General features: G+C 37.8%; 1 protein-coding gene across 2 annotated transcripts in view; it reads left to right on the plus strand.

The window, feature by feature from the left end:
- Positions 1–17,713, plus strand: part of TNFSF18 (TNF superfamily member 18) — a 389,686-nt gene that overhangs the window by 111,116 nt on the left and 260,857 nt on the right. The window lies entirely within an intron of this gene.

Below are 17,713 nucleotides of genomic sequence, written 5' to 3' on the forward strand. Positions count from 1 at the left end.
TGGGGAAATTAGGTGACTGGTGAAGCCCACTTTGTCACCTAGAGACAGAGCCAATATTACAGGTCGTATACCTTAAGGCTTATTGTAGAGCTGTTGGCTCCACATGCATCATGGCAGAAGAGATTTATGGCATGTTTACAGTATATGTATGGTACATTTATAATGTAGCTCAAAAAGTTTATTTAATACCTTGAATACATTTTGGGGCTTCACTAGCTTTCCAATTAAATACCAGGTAGAGTTCTATTGTAAAACACCAAACAACCAAGCAAAAACAAATGAGGGGAGCATAGAGTATAGAGTTGGAAACATTTTTCATTGCTCACCTTTCTTCAGATCCCTACTGAGAAGAATACTTTGTCAGTTGAGATAGGCTAGGTTGTGTTACAATAACAAACAATTCTAAATCTCAGTGGCTTGACTCAGCACAGGTTTATTTATCACTCACAAAGTGAGTGTCCAAAGTGGGTCAGCAGAGGGTTTACTCTGCTCCAAACAGATCTGGGTACCTGGGCCAATAGGGGCTCTTCCCTCTTGTAATGGCACCATCTGGAAAACATGGCCTTTGTGGCCACCTTAACAGGGAAGAAAGTACTCAAGGGTCTCACTGGCAGTTAAACACTCTGGCCTGGAAGTGATACATGCCATTTCCCCTCACAAACCATTAGCCAGAAATGGACATATGCCCTGTCTAACAGCAAGAGGGTAGAGAACTATAATCTTCTGGATTTCAGATAGGAGAAGGGGACTGAATAGAGGTGAGCACTAGAAATCTCCACCCTAAATGCTTTTCCTCTTTGGGACCCCATTTCTTCATTTATTAATTTATTCAACCAAGATGTGCTCGATATGGAGTTATGTACATAGCTGAATAAGACAGACATTATCTCAGCCTTTTTGGAGCTTACAGTTTTGAGGCAGACAAATAAAAAATAATGCTGTTATAAATTTTAATAAGTGCTCTGAAGAAAAGGAAAGATCAATGATAGATAATAATGGTTATTAGAAGAGACCTACACAAGTAGGTGGAAAAAAGAAAACTAAATCACTAAATGGTTTCATGAGTGAGGCCAATTAAAAAGAAAGGCGGGCTTCCCTGGTGGCTCAGTGGTTGAGAGTCCGCCTACTGATGCAGGCGACACGGGTTTGTGCCCCGGTCCGGGGAGATCCCACATGCCGCGGAGCGGCTAGGCTCGTGAGCCATGGCCGCTGAGCCTGCGTGTCTGGAGCCTGTGCTCCGCAACGGGAGGGGCCACAACAGTGAGAGGCCCACGTACCGAAAAAAAAAAAAAAAAAGAAAAAAAGAAAGGCAACTACAGTTGACTTAAATAGCATGGGTTTGAACTGTGAGGGTCCACTTACATGTGGATGTTTTTCAATAATATGTGCTATAGTATGACATTATCTGCAGTTGGCTGAATCCAAGTCTGCAGAACCAGGGATATAGAGGGCTGACTGTAAAGTTATAGTCACGGATTTCGACTGTGTGAGGGGTGGACACCCCTAACCCCCATGTTGTTCAAGGGTCAACTGTATATGCAAGTGATTTTCAGATTCTCTCCTTAGTTAGTAAATCACCATAAACATTAGAATTATTCGTGGTTTGGGTTCCATCACAAGCAGATCCTGAGATAGAGATTTAAGTATAAGTATGCAGTTTATTTTGGTAGGAGAGGTGAAAGGAAGCATTGATAGAGGAGTGAGGAAGCAAGAAGGAAGGGACGGCAGCTTATGAAGGGGGCATTATAAAGCCAGCTACCACTGTAGGTGACTGTAGCTTAATCTCACTGGGGAAACTCTGAGTGTCAGTGTAAAACACATGTTAATATACCATTTCCTGTTAGTCACTGGTTGGGGGCTGCTCTCTTGGGATGTAATGCCAGTGTGTACTGCACATTATGATTCCTCTGGAGTTTTCTTTAGATGGAGCATCTCAATGCTACCATTTGTCACTCCTTCATTCATAAAAGTTTTATAGGGTCTGTAGTGATGTCTTCTCTTTCATTCCTAATTTTAGTAATTTGTGTCTTCTCCATTTTTTTTCTTTTTAGTCTACTTCTAAGTTCTAAAGATTGTTGATCTTTTCAAATAAGACACTATTGCTGTATTGATTTTCTCTATTATTTCTTTTTAAAATTTTATTGATTTCCACTGTGACCTGTATTATTTCTTTCCTTCTATTTACTTTGTATTAATTTGTTCTTTTTTCTCTAACATAAGCATTTAAAGGTATAGATTTTCCTTTAAGCACTGCTTTAGATGTATCCTGTAAATATTTATTTATTTATTTATTTATTTATGACTGTGTTGGGTCTTTGTTGCTGCATGCAGGCTTTCTCTAGTTGTGGCGAGCAGGGGCTTCTCTTTGTTGCACTGTGTGGGTGTCTCATTACGGTGGCTTCTCTTGTTGCAGAGCATGAGCTCTAGGAGCATGGGCTTCAGTAGTTGTGGCACGTGGGCTCAGTAGTTGTGGTTCTTGGGCTCTAGAGCACAGGCTCAGTAGCTGTGGTGCACATGCTTAGTTGTTCCGCGGCATGTGGGATCTTCCCGGACAAGGGATCAAACCCGTGTCCCCTGCACTGACAGGCAATTCTTAACCACTGTGCCACCAGGGAAGTCCCTATCCTGTAAATTTTGATATGTTGTATTTTATTGTCACACAGGTTAATTAGAAATACATTTTTAAATTTCCAAATATTTGGGCGTGTTCTTTCTATTATTGATTTCTAATTTAATTTCATTGCTGTTGAAGAAGATATCTGGTATTATTTCAATCTTTTAAAATTTATTGAGACTTGTTTTATGGCCTAGCCTATTGGCTATCCTGGAAAATGAGCCATGTGCACTTAAAAAAATGTACCTTCCACTCTTTTGGGTGGGGTATTCTATGTAGGTCAGTTTGGTTAAGTTAGCTGGTAATGTTGTTCAAATATTCTTTATCCTTAGTGATTTTTCTGTCTGGTTGTTCTATTAATTAGTGAGAAAAGAGTATTGCGATTCTAATTATAATTGTTGAAAAGTCTATTTCTCCTTTCTATTTTGTCAGTTTTTGCTTAACATATTTTGGGGCTCTCTTGTTAGATACATAAATATTTTTACTTTTATATCTCCCTGCTTTATTGACTCTTTTATCATTGTGAAATGCTCCTCTTGTTCACAATATTTATAGCCTGATGTCATGTTGTCTGATAATAATTTAGCCATTCCAGCTCTTTTATGTTTACTGTTTTCATAGTGTATCTTTTTCATCAGTTTACTTTACTTCTATTTATGTTTAAAGTGTGTTTCTTGTTGATTGAATATAGTTTGATCTTGCTTTTTATTTCAGTTTGACAGTCTCTGCCTTTTGATTAGAATAGTTAGTCAATTTACATGTAATGTTATTATTGATATGGTTGGATTTATGTCTGACGTGTTGCTTTTTGTTTTCCATTTTCATATCTCTTTTTGGGTCCTATATTCCTGTTTTACTGCCTTCTTTTGTGCTAGTGCACTTTTTAAATTCCTTTGTTGATTTTTTTAAAGCTGTTTTGAACTATTTCCCTAGTGGTCACCATAGAGATTATAATATGCATATTTAAGTTTTCACAATCTACTTCAAGTTAGCACTGACTTAAATCTCATAAATTATAGCAACTTTGTTCCATTATAGCTCCATTGCCTTCTTCCTCCTTTGTGTTATTATTGTCAAATATACTTCATCTTTTGGGTTAGATGTAAAAACCTAACAATACATCATTACAATTATTGTTTTAACCAATCTGTTTTTTAATGATTTTTTTAAATTAAGAGAAATACAAGAAAAAAGAAAGAAAAAGATATAGGCAGTCTTTTATATTTACCCACATATTTACAATATCTGGTACTTTTCCTTCCTTCCTTCATTTTCATTGCCATCTACTGTCATTTTCTTTCAGCTTGAAGGACTACTCCTGTTATTTCTTGTAGGTTAGGTCTACTAACAATGAATTCTCTGTTTCTGTTTATCCATGAATGTCTTTATTTTCTGTTTATTTTTGATGAGTAGTTTGCTGGATATAAGTCTTTTTTGGACAGTTTTCTTAACACTTTAAATAATTAATTCCATTGCTGGCCTCCATAATTTCTGATGAGAAATCACTCATATAATTTTGGAAGTTTTTGCTCATTTCTTCACATATATTTTCTGCTCCTTTCTCTTTCTTTCAGACTTTTCATTATAGAAAAGTCAATCTACTTGGCCTTGTTCAACAGATCTCTGGTCTTTTTTCTCAGTTTTTTTTTCCCCCTTTCTTCTGTGGATTACAAACTTTTTATCAACCTATCTTCAAATTCACTGGTTCTGGGACTTCCCTGGTGGCATAGTGGTTAAGAATCTGCCTGCCAATGCAGGGGACATGGGTTTGATTCCTGGTCCGGGAAGATCCCACATACCGCAGAGCAACTAAGCCCATGAACCACAACTACTGAGCCTGTGCTCTAGCCTGTGAGCCACAACTACTGAGCCCTCGTGCTACAACTACTGAAGCCTGCACACCTAGAGCCCGTGCTCTGCAACAAGAGAAGCCACTGCAATGAGAAGCACGCCCACTGCAACAAAGAGTATCCCTGCTCTCCACAACTAGAGAAAGCCAGTGTGCAGCAACAAAGACCCAATGTTGCCAAAAAAAAAAAAAAAAAAATTCACTGGTTCTTTGCCTTTTCAAATGTGATGTTAAATAAATCTAGTAAATTTTTCATTTTGGATGTTGTGCTTTTCATCTCTAAAATTATCATTTGTTTTATTTGATATTTTTACTTTCTCTATTGACATTTTGTACTTGTTGAGTAATTTTCAAAGTAATTTCTTTTAATTTGCTGAATGTAGTTTTCTTTAACTCTGAACATATTTATTAGATCTGCTTTGAAATCTATATTTGGTGAATCTAACATCTCTGCCTAGTCAGAATCAGTTTCTGTTGGCTTTCTCTCTTTCTCCCTCCCTCCCTCCTCTCTCCCTCCCTCCCTCCCTTCCTCCCTTCCTTCCTTTCTATCTCTCTTTCTTTCTTTCTTCCTTCTTTATCACCTATCTATCTATCTGAGTCTGGATCACATATTTCTGTTTCTTTGCATGTCATATAATGTTTGATTAAAAGACTGGACATTCTCACACTATCAGTATATTATAGGAACCCTGGATTTTGTTTTATAACCTTTTATGTAGCCAAACAGATGCAACCCATTTCATACATGTTCTCAAGATAAACAATAACTACTCCTCAAATAAGAGCACTTGATTAGCACATATAGTTCATCCTAAATTTGCCTGGTAATTGAGGTAGCAAACATGTTTACTAATTGCCTTTATCCAAAGGGAAAATAAAATAAAATAAAATACTCATTTATTTATGACAGGAGGATGATATATCTCTTTACCAGATTACACATGACATACGTCACATTTTGGTTTAATGCATATTCAACTATAAAACTGTTTTTTCCTCTTCTACTATTGTGGACAGGTTTTCCAAGTTGGCAGATTTTCTTTTTTAATTTAGTTTCCCCAAAAGTAGTTGCTGGCCATGCCAGGGAGGCGCTATACTGCATGTTTTTCTTGTTGAAACTAATAGCCTTCTCCTTATTTTTCTTTCTCTCTTTCTTGGTAGCTGTTTTAGGAGTATCAGTGCTTCTGAATCTTAGGGAGACTCTAGATTTCATCAGTTCCTTTCTCCCATATCACCTAGGTATGCTTTCACAATTGTCTGTAAAGTGCTAAACAAACTCAACTGTAAGGTAGGAAATAAGTAACAATTAATACACAAATGGACTCTCCTTTTGATCCTTCAGTGGATATGTTTTAGATAAATCCTTTGTAAGAGTAAGCACAGAAATCAGAGGGATTTTTATTTTTTTAGCCAATATGGTTATCATGGATTGGTACTCTGGTCTAGCAATTCAGTGGGATGTGCAGATATTTTTCCTACAATCTCATCCTTTCTGAAGACATGTCTCCTTTTCTGATTTAAGATTTTAAGGAACTCTTGTACTGAGGGGCTTGAGTAAGTGTCCTACAACTATGTAGTGTTGGGATGAAGATGAGAGGATCATCAGTTGTGCTTTTGTTTGACCTACATACTCACAGAGAGGTGAGGGAGTTGGGAGCCATGAAGGGTGGATAAGGCCTCATCTCAGGTCCTCAAGAAGGTGAACCACACATATGCTTCCTCACTCCTGTACTCTCTTTTTCTTCTAGTACCACCCATGTTCTCTCTTCAGTCCTCTCTTTAAGTCCTCTCTACCCAAAGTCCCTGCCCTCACCCTCACTTATCACTCTTGCACTTCCTTCAGGATAGTGAAACAGTAGGCTCAGACACATTCTAGACCCAGCTCTGCCTTCCCCTGACTTCCCTGTTGGTCACAGGGAACAGGAATTCAGTTCCATCTCTCTCTGCTGGCAAAGCTAAAGCCGGTTTTTCTCCTAAAATACTTGATGACAAATGTGCTTCTCCACTGGAATAATTTAATTTTTTCCAGAAAACATTTTGGTCCGTTCTATATGAAGCATGTATATTCCTCTTATCCTTTGACCCTACTATATACGAAAAAACAAAAAACAAAAACAGACCCTGGTTTTGTTATGCTGTAGGCACATTTTCCTTTGTTCTCACCTAATTTTCATTACAAAGCGTCACTGGATTAACTGAGACTGCCTCTATATAACTTTTTGGATCAAAGGGCTCCATATTCAAATAGTTTCTCTCTCTCTGACCCCCAAATTTCTCCTGTGACAGATGCGGTTGAAATTTCAGTACTTCCACCATGTAAATATTCAGTATTGAAAAATGTACTTGCAGCTATAAGTGGCAGAAGTGTTCCAATGAGAGAGATTGCACCAACTCTTTGAAGAGCTATCTTTATTTCTGTATGTGGCTTTGCCAATGATTCAGTGGAAACATAATAGTGATTTTGATGAGTCCTAAGTGTACATTATGAGTTTGCACAAAACTTGCAAAATTATTTTTAGTTTTTGTGAGTTACCTGAATATAAAAAGTAATTTGGTATCTGCTCTCTTCCCTCCCATCTTCTCGTAGTACATTTGGTCTCCAGATGTTGAAGTAAGAAATATTTTCTCTGGAAAATAAAGCTATCAGTGTGCATTATAACATGGACAATACTGATGCATGTCTAAAAATTAGGCTGATACAAATTTTAAATCCCTGCCATATGCTGAACTTTGGGCTAAAAGAGAAGGAAGCCAAATGATATTGTTAAAGCTCCTAGTATTCCAAGGTATCATTGCAGATGTTTTCCCATACATTATCACATTACGTTTTTTTTAAACAACATTACAAAGTAGGTTTTATTCTCTCTTGATTTGCAGAGGGAGAGAGAAAGTCAAGTTTAGAGACTTGAGATAGTTTTCTCAGGGTCCCAGATATTTAGGTGCAAAGTTGGAATTCAGGACCCTTTGACTTAGAAGCCCTTGCACTTTTCCCCATGCCATTGTGCCAACTGAAGAGTTGAAAGTCCTTCATATTCAGCTATACAATAGTACCCTCAAATGTTACTTCAGTACAAGTATAGCCTTGCTTTGTATAGTCTTATGCCTCTATGCCTTAAAATGCAGAGATCATGATTTACCTAGTTTTTTCTTACCAGCACTTAGCACAGGAAGTGAAATTTAGAAGAAGCTCAGTAAAAGGCTGTTAAAATCGACGAATGAATTAGACTTGGTCATCATAAAAAACTTTTCCAAAGAAGCTCCTCCTTTAAGAATTTCTCTTTCTCTTAAGCTTTCCATTTACTAGAACCCATGAGATCATTCAAGGGACTTTTTCTCCTTGACAGGAGAAAAACATTCATAAAATTATCAGACATGTCATTTTACATTCATAAAATTATGAGACATGTCATTTTACTTTTATAATGTCTCTAACACCTGGCTCTTCCTTTTTATTTCCATTGTCACTACTTCTATTCCATCTATCTTCAGGGACTGTTTTCTCTCTCCGATTCACTCTCTCTTTTATTCTATCCATCCATCCATCCATCCATCCATCCATCCATCCATTCTTTCATTTCTTCAACAAATATTTTGGTAGCATTTATTAAAAACACAATAAGCATTCATTAAAAACACAATACAGTGTGATAAGTGCTGTAAGAAAAGATTGTTTACAGTGCTGTGAGATCACAGAAAAGGATAACTCTTACCCAATTTGGGGAGGGAGATTCAGTGACAACTTCTTGGAGGAGTGGTTATCTGAGCTGAGCTTCAAAGAATCAGTTGAGTTAGAAAGGCAAAAAATGGAAAAAGGCAAAAGAACAACAGTGTTCCTCCTCTGTTGCATCACCATTTATTATTATTTTTTATTAAAAATTGATGTATAGTTTACCTACAAATATATCATATTAGTTTCAGGTGTACAACATAGTAATTCAATATGTTTGTAGATTATGAACGATACAAATTTATAATATTATTGACTATAGTCCCTGTGCTGTACATTACATCCCTGTGACTTATTTATTTTTTAACTGGTAGTTTGTACCTCTTAACCCCTTCACCAATTTGTTCATCCCCCACCAGTCTCCCCTTTGGCAACGAGTAATTTGTTGTCTGTATCTGTGAGTCTGATTCTGTTTTGTTATATTTGTTCATTTGTTTTGTTTTTTAGATTCCATATATGAATGAAAAATAAAGTATTTGTCTTTCTCTGACTTACTTCACTTAACATAACACCCTCTAGGTCCATCCATGTTGTCTTAAATGGCAAGATTTCATTCTTTTTTTATGGCTGAGTAATATTCCATTGTATATATACACCACATCTTCTTTATCCACTCATCTGTTGATGGACACTTATATTGCTTCCATATCTTGACTATTGTAAATAATGCTACAATGAACATTGGGGTGCATACAAATTAGTGTTTTCATTTTCTTTGGGTGAATACCCAGGAGTGGAATTGCTGGATTGTATGGTAGTTCTATTTTTAATTTTTTGAGGAATCTCCATATTGTTTTCCACAGTAACTGCACCAATTTATATTCCCACCAACAGTGCACAAGGATTCCCTTTTCTCCACATCATTTTCAACACTTGTTCTTTCTTGTCTTTTTTATGATAGCCATTCTGACAGATATGAGGTGATATTATTGTGGGTTTCCTTTGCATTTTCTAATGGTTAGTGATGTTGAAAATCTTTTCATGTGCTTGTTGGCCATCTGTATGTCTTCTTTGGAAAAGCGCCTATTCAGGTACTCTGCCCATTTTAAACTCAGGTTTTGTTTTGGTTTTGATATTGAGTTGTATGAGTTCTTTATATATTTTGGATATTAACCCCTTATTGGATATATCATTTGCATATATCTTCTCCCATTCAGTAGGTTGCCTTTTTATTTTGTTGATGGTTCTCTTCACTGCTCAGAAACTTTTTAGTTTGATGTAGTCCTATTTGTTTAATTTTGTTTTTGTTTTTCTTGCCTGCGGAGACCGATCCAAAAATATATTGCTAAGGCCCATGTCAAAGAAGGTACTGCCTATGTTTTCTTCTAGGAGCTTTATGGTTTCAGGTCTTACATTTAAGTCTTTAATCCATTTTGTTTATTTTTGTATATAGTGTGAGAAAATATTCTATTTTCATTCTTTTATATATAGCTGTCCAGTTTTCCTAGCACCAATTATTGAAGAGACTCTTTTCCCAATTGTATATTCTTGCCTCCTTTGTCATAGATTAGTTGACCATATGTGTGTGGTTTATTTCTGCAATTTCTATTCTGTTCCATTGATCCATGTGTTTGTTTTTGTGCTAGTACTATACTGTTTTGATTACTACAGCTTTGTAGTATAATTTGAAGTCAGGGAGGGTAATACCTCCTGCTTCTTCTTTCTCAAGATTGCTGTGGTTATTCAGGGTCTTTTGTGGTTCCATACGCATTTTATGATTATCTGTTCTAGTTCGTGAAAAATGCCATAGGTATTTTGATAGAGATTGCATTGAATGTGTAGATTGCTTTGGTAGTATGAACATTTTAACAATATTAATTCTTCCAATCCATGAGCATGGTATATCTTTCTATTTATTTGTGTTGTCTTCAATTTCTTTCATTAGTGTCTTATAGTTCATGAATAGAGGTCTTTCACCTCCTTGGTTAAATTTATTCCTAGGTATTTTATTCTTTTTAATGTGATTGTTTTCTCCTTCTGGTAGTTCATTTTTGGTGTACAGATATGCAACAGATTTCTGCATTTTAATTTTGTATCCTGCAACTTTACTGAATTCATTTATTAGTTCTAATAGTTATTTTTTTTAAGTCTTTAGCTTTTCCCATAGTATCATGTCATGTGTAAATAGTGACAGTTTTACTTCTTCCCTTCTAATTTGGATGCCTTGTATTTCTTTTTCTTCACTGATTGCTGTGGCTAGGACTTCCAATACTATGTTGAATAAAAGTGGTAAGAATGCGTATCCTTGTCATGTTCCTGATCTTAGAGAGAATGCTTTCAGATTTTCACCATTGAATGTGATGTTAGTTTGCCATACTAACATTGAGTGTGGGTTTGACATAAATGGCTTTTATTATGTTAAGGTATGTTCCCTCTATACCCACTCTGCTGAGAGTTTCTATCATGAATGGATGTTGAATTTTGGTCAAATATCTTTTCTGTATCTATTAAGATGATCACGTAATTTTTTTTTTTTATTACATGGGCCTCTCACTGTTGTGGCCTCTCCCGTTGCAGAGCACAGGCTCCAGACACGCAGGCTCAGTGGCCATGGCTCATGGGCCTAGCCGCTCCACAGCATGTGGGATCTTCCTGGGCTGGGGCATGAACCTGTGTCCCCTGCATCGGCAGGTGGACTCTCAACCACAGCGCCACCAGGGAAGCCCCCGATCACGTAATTATTATTAATGTTATGTGGTGTATCATGTTGATTTATGTACAAATATTCAACCACCCTTGGATCCCTGGAATAAAATCACACTCAATCCTGATGTATGATCCTTTTAATGTATTGTTGAATTTGGTTTGCTAATATTTTGCTGAGGATTTTTGCGTCTAGTTTATCAGGTATATTGGCCTGTAATTATTTTGTAGTGTCTTTGGTTTTGGTATCAGGGTAATGGTGGCCTCAGAGAATGAGTTTGGACGCATTCCCTCCTCTTTAACACTTTGGAATTGTTTGAGAAGGGTAGGTATTAACTCTTCTTTAAATATTTGGTAGAATTCCTCTGTGAAACTGTCTGGTCCTGGACGTTTGTTTATTGGTAGTATTAAAAAAATTACTCATTCAATTTTATTACTAGTAATCAGCTTGTTCAGATTTCCTATTTCTTCCTGATTCAGTCTTGGAAAATGGTATGTTTCTAGGAATATATTGTTTTCTCTAGATGGTCCAATTTGTTGTTGTATAACTGTTAGTATTCTCTTATGATTGTATTTCTGTGATATTGGTTATAACTTCTCTCTTATTTCGAATTTTATCCATTTGGGCCCTCTCTCTTTTTCTCTGGTGCATCACCATTTCTTTTCCATTGTTTCTATTTTTCTCCATAGCAGTTCTCAACATCTGGCATACTGCATATTTCTACATATTCACCTGCCATGTCTCATATCAGAATTATCCAATGACTTCCCTTCTCACTAATAATAAAAGCCAAACTATTCACAGTGGCTGAAAAAACTACCATGAGTGGCTTCTGTCAGCCCTCCGAACTCTTTTTTTCCTATTTATCTCCTCAGTCACTCTGCTTCAGCCACACTGGGCTCCTTGTTGCTCCTTGAAGGCACCAGGCTGCTTCCTGCGATAGGGCCTTTGCACTTGCTTTTCCCTCTGTTCCTAATGTTCTTCTCACAGATATCTTCATGGCTTATACCCTCATTTCTTTCAGGATTTATTCTTATGGTCAGATAGGTCTTCCATGACTATCCTATTTGTAATTACATCAACCCCCCTCCCCACCAGAACTCCCCATTCCCCTTTTACTGCCTAGCAAACATCACCTTTTATCATACCATGCATTTATTTATTTATTTCATTTACTCCATGAAGACTTTCATTTTCATGAAAACAGGGATTTTTTTTTTAACATCTTTATTGGAGTATAATTGCTTTACAATGGTGTGTTAGTTTCTGCTTTATAATAAAGTGAATCAGTTATACATATTCATATGTTCCCATATCTCTTCCCTCTTGCATCTCCCTCCCTCCCACCCTCCCTATCCCACCCCTCTAGGTGGTCACAAAGCACTGAGCTGATCTCCCTGTGCTATGCAGCTGCCCCCGACTAGCTATCTATTTTACGTTTGGTAGTGTATATATGTCCATGCCACTCTCTCACTCTGTCACAGCTTACCCTTCCCCCTCCTCATATCCTCAGGTCCATTCTCTAGTAGGTCTGTGTCTTTATTCCCGTCTTACCCCTAGGTTCTTCATGACCTTTTTTTTTTTCTCTTAGATTCCATATATATGCGTTAGCATATGGTATTTATTTTTCTCTTTCTGACTTACTTCACTCTGTATGACAGACTCTAGGTCCATCCACCTCACTACAAATAACTCAATTTCATTTCTTTTTACGGCTGAGTAATATTCCATTGTATATATGTGCCACATCTTCTTTATCCATTCACCTGATGATGGACACTTAGGTTGCTTCCATCTCCTGGCTATTGTAAATAGAGCAGCTGCAATGAACATTTTGGTACATGATTCTTTTTGAATTATGGTTTTCTCAGGGTATATGCCCAGTAGTGGGATTGCTAGGCCATATGGTAATTCTATTTTTAGTTTTTTAAGGAACCTCCATACTGTTCTCCATAGTGGCTGTATCAATGTACATTCCCACCAGCAGTGCAAGAGTGTTCCCTTTTCTCCACACCCTCTCCAGCATTTATTGTTTCTAGATTTTTTGATGATGGCCATTCTGACCTGTGTGAGAGGATATGTCATTGTAGTTTTGATTTGCATTTCTCTAATGATTAATGATGTTGAGCATTCTTTCATGTGTTTGTTGGCAATCGAAGACAGGGATATTTGACTCTCATAAAATCATTTAGAAAGTCTCAATCAATAGTGGTCAAATTAATGAATGAAAGGCTGGAAAACAGGAAATGCAAAGGCAAAGATGTAAGGAATTTTAAGAAAATGCTAAAACTCTAATTTGACCTGATTCCTCTGAGATCCCAGATTGCATATAATACAGCAGTGTGGCACCTCCTTCCTTAGATGCTTGCTGAGTACTGACTTTGCTAAAGGGAAGGAAACATTTCATTTTGCTTGGTGGTAATGACTAACTTTCCCTCTCTCCCCCAGATAATGTTGTTTTGAGCTTTCACTACCACCAAAGGATCCAGATTTCTCTTTCTTCCAGATTTCTCTCTAGGGCTTTTCCCTTTGACCAACACATGAGATTCTATTCCTATAGAGCTATGAATTTGCTGGTTACTGTTCATAGTCACATAACAGACATTAGGAGGTGGAGGAAAGGGAAGTTGGAGTTTTTGGTTAATGGCCTCTGTTGCCTTGGTGTGTAGGAGGCAGATCATCTGCTATGAAAGGGTGGAAGTGGGGTAGAGGTGATGAAATATTAACCGTCACTGATGAGATTGGAAAAGGTGGCTGATGAGAGAAAACAGAGTGGTGGAGCAGAACGAAGTGTTTGGGAAATGCATAGTATGTAAGATGTTTGATGTTGGTTTTTGTATAATGCATCATTTGTGCTGTTGTTTTGTTAGGAAGATCAATGAATTGAACCCCATTTCCTAATGTTAGGAAACTGTCAAGCAAGAAGTAACAATGTATTGTGATTTGCCTGTAAGGATCCTTGCTGTTCTCAAATTATAGGAGCTGCTAAATGTGGGAGAATCTCATAAGACCAGGTAATCATTAGTACTTATGAAATGACCAGACATCCAGTAAGTATATGAGGAAGGGGCGTAGGGATCCTGGGCCTTCCGGAATGCAGGCCTTGGGGTTATTTCCTAGTGCTAGAGAAAGTAACACTGAGACTGTGATTTACCAAGGGTTCCTTGTAGGAGCTGTGCCTATTACCAGGCAAAGCCTCTGGAAGGAACATCCACACTCACAGCATCACACAGGTCCCTTCCCTCTGGAGGTAGGATAGACTGTTGGAGATCAAATGTCCTGGTTCCTACCTTCATCAGACTCCCGTAAATGTCAACAGTGAGAGCTGCTTTTCAGAACAGAAATGTGGATTAGCAGAATGTCCATGGGTGTGCTGTGATCATACTCTAGATAAGCAGAATAGGGATAGAAGTAAGCAGGGCAGGGGAGGAGCAGGAATTTTAGGGGTAAGCCTAGAGCCACTAAGACTTCCAGAAGGGATGAGGAGACATCTACAAGATCTAGGACCTGGGGTCCAGGACAGGAACTTGGGGGCAGGGAATGGTTATGGCAAATCTACAATGGAATATGAAAAAAATTTATGCCACAAGGGACAAATTTGAGCCCATACCAAAAAAGAAGGAAGGAAAATAACATTTATAGGGTACTTATTATACACCTGGAATTTGTCCAGTACTTGTCACGTAACACTAACTATTTATATCTCATAACAGTTCTGTAAAATTACTGTAATGCCTTGATTCTGCAAATGACAAAACTGAGACCTAGAAAAGCAACGTAAGTTGTTCAGGGGTATGTGCCAACAAGCAGCCAAGTTGAGATTAATCCTCAGTCTCCTGACTCCACCTTCAGAGCTCTCATTAGCTCATCCCACTTGGGCAGGAGATTGTAGCAGCCGGGCCACTGGGTGACAAGATTTTAGTCATATTCTGGCAAGGGGCCTATGCTATACACACTTGTTAAATGTCTATTGATGAATAGATACAAAGCTTACTGCTTGTTTTTCGGTTTCTGGATCCTACTCATTGCTTGGAGTCTCCTTGTGTCTTCTTTCATAGCGCATTGGCCCATGGTTGATCTTCCCCAGTGCTGTGGGCCCTATTTGGCACATATGGCTAAGAAGGAAGGGTCTTTCTCCTGTTTTTCAGGTTGTGCAGTACTAACAGACGTAATATCTCTTTGCTAGCAAAGCTGGGGGGATGGAGAAGGAAGAGGGAAGATGAAGAGGGAAGAGAAAGAATGTCTATCTATCTATTTCATCTCTTTCCCCACTCCCCACTCAATAGCTGTCTTTGCCACTCTCAGGCCAGGCTGAAATGAAAGCTTTCTCCTGTGTCTGCTTTCTCATTTGTTATCTGAAGAATATAGATTTCTTGAACTCTGCCCCATATCTCACCCCATTTTCCCGGAGATCTTCTGAGGGCTAGAGGCCTCTGAAAACAAACTTCCTCCTTCATTAAATTGTCTAACCTGTTTTTGAAGGCTCAATCTCACCATTTTAAATGGGATACACCCTTAGTGTAGCTTAGTGCGGCATATTGTTTCTGCTCTGCCCTTCTCCTTCCCTACTGTATTAAGCAGGGTACTCTGGAGAAAGAGAAACAACATGATATATATATCATGTTGGTTTATATATAAAAATAAATAAGTAAGTAAGTAAATAAAGAAATATATATATATATATATATATATATTTTTTTTTTAATAAAGATTAGCTCACATGATTTTGGAGACTGAGAAGTCCCAAGATCCACAGTTGGCAAGCTAGAGAGTGAGAAGAACCAATGGGGTAGTTTCAGTCCAAAAGCCGACAGGCTTGGGACCCAGGAAGAGCAGATGTTTCAGTTTGAATATGAAGGGAAGAAAACCTATGTCCCAACTCAAAGGTGGTCAGGCAGAGGGAATTCCTCTTATTCATGGGAGGGTTAGCCTTTTTGTTGTATTCAGGTCTTCAACTGATTGAATGGGGTCCATGCAGATTGTGGAGGGCAATCTGCTTTACTCAGTCTACCAATTCAAATGTTTATCTCATCCAAAACACACCCTCATGGAAACACCCAAAGTAATGTTTGATCAACTGTCTGGGCACCCCATGGCCCAGTCAAGTTGACATATAAAATTATCCATCACACCTGCTCTTGCTATCCTACTTTGTTACCCTTTGTGTCCTGAAGACCTTTCTATTCCTTCTGATCCATGTCCATATCCTACTTACTCCATGATATCACATGTAGATTTGAAAGGACAAAATTGTCTGTGATTCTTCCCTGGATATTTGTATCATCTCATCTACTAGATTCTATACTTCTGGATGGTGACAGCAAGGATTTTATTTGTTAAACAAAAGATGTATAAATCTATTATATTATCTGTATTCTTCTTAATGGCAAGCAGGTGGATGCTTACTATTTAGTGCTATACATTCCATCTAATTGGAGAGCATGTTTTCTGACCACTTAGCTTCCCAGGAAAGCAGCTAGGGAAGGTGAGTGTTAGGAAGCTTGAGACTGACAAGGATTTCTCAGCCCTTCCCTCAGCCCTGTGCAGGTCCTCACCCTGGGGCTCTGCCCTAGGGCAGAAAGGGAAGGACTGCTTAGCTTCTTTACTCTTGCTGGGTGAGAAGAACTGGATCTGAGAAGCTCCGTTTCAGGGTCACAGTCATTCTGGCACACCTAGAAGAGTTCCTGGATCCGAGACATAGGTTGGGGAAGCTCTGGGTAGTTGACGTTTGTCTAGAGCAGGGATTTGCAACCTTGTCACTACCAACATTTGGGCTGAATAATTCTTTGATGTGAGGGATTGTCCTGTACATTGTCAGACGTTTAGCAATATACTTGGTCTTGACCTGCTAGATGCCATGTAGCACCTGCACCCCAGTTGTGACAATCAAAAATGTCTCCAGATATTGTCAAATGTACCCTGGGGAGAAAAGCATTTAAGAACCACTTATCTTGGGCTTTGTTCTTTACAAAGGAGTTCCACCTATGTTACTGCATCTGAGAGTCACTATAGCTCAGAATCAGGAAAGAACCTGTTCTTTTCTCTATTTTACACAGCTGGTCAAGTGGCAGGAAAAGAAATAGAACTCATAGCTGACTTTAAACTTAGAGCTCTTTCTTCGATATATCTCTGAGGTCAGGGTAAGAAAGCTCCCTCAGGATGACTGATTAGAAAGATAGTAACTTGACCCCACCCTGGTAGAGATGTCAGTTTTGAGTTGAAGAATAAAATCTTTATTAAATTACAAGTTTTAACAAAGGAATACTATTTAAACACTTTGCTATTTTCAGACGTTTCTTCTTAATTTTATTTTGATGGCCTTTCATTTCACTGCTTTGAAAGGGAAAGAGTTTAGATTTCCTTTCTTAAGTGGCTAGTTTTATTTTTGACCTCTAGGGTTTCCAAATCTTTCAAACCTTTTAAGAGGAGGAGGAAGGTCCTAATAAAACTTGTTCACTTCCTCTTGGGGATGTGTCATTGTGATAACAGTGTATCCAGTGGTGTTTTCCAAGAAAACCAAAATACAATACTGCACTCGAAAACAGAAGTTTGCAGTAACTGTTATTAAGATTAGATCAGAAAACTGGAAGTACTGAAATGTGTCTGAAAGACACAAAATTTCTGAGACTATAAATAATTATTTTATTTTCTGCGTTTTGTAAAGAGAAAAGGTAGTGTGTTTTTTTTAAATTGGTGTCTAAAGGTAAAGAACTAAAGTTGGCTAAGTAGGGTTAAAATATAGTTAAACTTGAGATTTAATTAAAACACATTTATTTTTGTCAGGACATATTTTTTCACCTTTGAAATACAATTCAACTATGCTTAGGTATCAGACTTTAAATTCATCATTTTCAAAATACGTGGTAATTAATGATAATT

This window comes from Globicephala melas, chromosome 1 (genome assembly GCF_963455315.2).
Source record: "Globicephala melas chromosome 1, mGloMel1.2, whole genome shotgun sequence".
Taxonomy (NCBI): Eukaryota; Metazoa; Chordata; class Mammalia; order Artiodactyla; family Delphinidae; genus Globicephala; species Globicephala melas.